The sequence below is a fragment of the Micromys minutus genome (assembly GCF_963924665.1).
Source record: "Micromys minutus genome assembly, chromosome: 12".
NCBI lineage: Eukaryota > Metazoa > Chordata > Mammalia > Rodentia > Muridae > Micromys > Micromys minutus.
Genome location: NC_137981.1, coordinates 54155963 through 54157990, shown reverse-complemented (window position 1 = coordinate 54157990; position 2028 = coordinate 54155963). Strand labels below are relative to the sequence as shown.

Here is a 2028-nt window from a genome sequence, read left to right as displayed (position 1 = left end):
TTTTTTGAAATTTAAAGAAAGAACTTACTGAAGATCTGAAAAACAACTCCTACAAGATTGACTTTTCCATAAAACTGTAGCTACACGATGCATTGCATCTATCATGTTAAAACATGCATTAGACACAAATACAAAAAACTATGAAAACAAGCCACCATTCTTTAACAATTGAGCAAAGATAAAATGCTAAGGAACAACATGGATGACTTGCAAAGGATGGGCTCTTTAAGCACCATTAAAAAAAAAAAAAGAGCACAGATGGATGACTGTTCAGTTATATACACTGAAGTGAACCTTTGACACTAGGAATCGGAGCATTTTGTCATAGAGCATTAACACATATTATAAAAGTGCATAGTGTCAAAGGAAGAGAACCACCAGCATTCAAAAGTGCTTCGTCAACTAGGCAAACACTCTTCAGCATGTCTCTCTGTTGTCCATCACTGATACAGTAGAAACTTTGAAATGTAAAAAAAAAAAAAAAAAAAAGGAGCAGTTACTTCTTTTATTTTCTCTGTTTAAACAGAAAACAAACACCAACTCTGTTATACACTAACGGTCTTCAGAGTATATCATTTGTACAAGAGAAGGACTAAGAACCAAATTGTTTACAGAGACCCAAGCACAAGTGAGAGAGAGCACACCCCTCACACGGCTTTCCGATGGTACTCGGGAGGAGCCACTTCATAATCACGGGCACTGAACAAAGTTGCAGAATCTTTGCCCGATACTTGAGGAAATTATGTAGATAGTTCAGTAATAAAGCAAGGCTTTTCTCATCTAGAGGTGTATAGGCCAACATTGCTCCAATTCGCATAAATAATCTCAGTAAATGTGGCGCTCCATACACCTGGGACACGGGTGCATCCGGGAAATCGGCCAGAATTCCAGCGTACCATGCTCTCACATCTGTAGAGCAGCTGAGTGCCCAATATTACACTGAAGTGCTCCTTTATCCCTGACACAACCCCATTAACAGCATACTCCTCATCATCTGTATTTCCTCCAGACTTCTTATAATTTGCATAATCCTCCAAAATGGAGTCCACATTCTTCTTGGCAGGAAGCTAAAAAAGCTGCTTTTGTCTGGTGATTAAGTCCCAGTCATCCACAAGCCATGGTTTCAGCTCTTCAAGAATCTTCACTTTAACTTCAACTCTGTTCATAAATGTTTCTTCATTTTCAATGGCAGGATCTACCCGGGCTCTCTTCTTCCTAGGAGGCTGAGGTGTCTCACTGGTACTGCCGCCACCTCTCTTTCCAGGTGTTTTCTGCTTGTTCTTTTTTGTTTTCACTTCAACGTTTTTCTGTTGCAGACCAGATGTCTTCTTCCCTGGATCAGCCCCTCTCATCTTGCCCTCTGCATATTGTTCCTGATTGGCCTTTTGAAGTTCTCGCTGTTTCTGCAAATTGGTGTCCACGTATTTGAGTACTCTGCTTTCTGGCACCCATTCATCCCAATTTTTATTCCAACCACTGTAATGGATAAAGTACTTTACTTGTTTGTCCTTTATGGCAAGGCAACCTTTACACACTTTGCTTCATAAAGAAGAGGCCCATGAAAGCAGAGCACTCGCTCACCCTCCTGGAATTTAGGCTTCTGGTCCTGCTTGGGCGCCATTTATAAGTGATTCGCCACCTCCTCCTTCTCCCACCACCCCTGACTACTGCCCCCTACTCTCTACCCCACCCAACATGGATAGTTGATTCTTATGAGCCAGACTGTGCTAGGACATCAACCTTATGCAGGTAAGGGAAGACAAGTCTCTATCGATCTCTTCAGTGATAGGAGAGTGGGCAGGCCAGCAGTAAGCCTTGTGGGTGGGCTTTGTCCAGTCTAGTTCAGAGCTTCTAGGGCCATTCTCAGCTGGGGGTGGGGCTCACCTCAGTCTTGTTTCTGTGGCCAGGCCACTCATTTGAGTGTTCAATGCTAAGAAGCATTGTGCCTGAGAACAAAGCCATCTCCCAGATCTTCTCTCAGATAAAGCCCAGAGGCTGTACCAGGACAATAGACGCTCTGATCCTTTC

General features: G+C 42.9%; 1 pseudogene across 1 annotated transcript; it reads right to left on the bottom strand.

Annotated features, from left to right (window-relative positions):
* Positions 1 to 647: 647 nt before the first annotated feature.
* On the bottom strand, positions 648 to 1621 carry LOC308428391 (mortality factor 4-like protein 1; annotated as a pseudogene). Its single transcript has one exon. The product of its transcript is annotated as a mortality factor 4-like protein 1 (transcript).
* Positions 1622 to 2028: the final 407 nt, after the last annotated feature.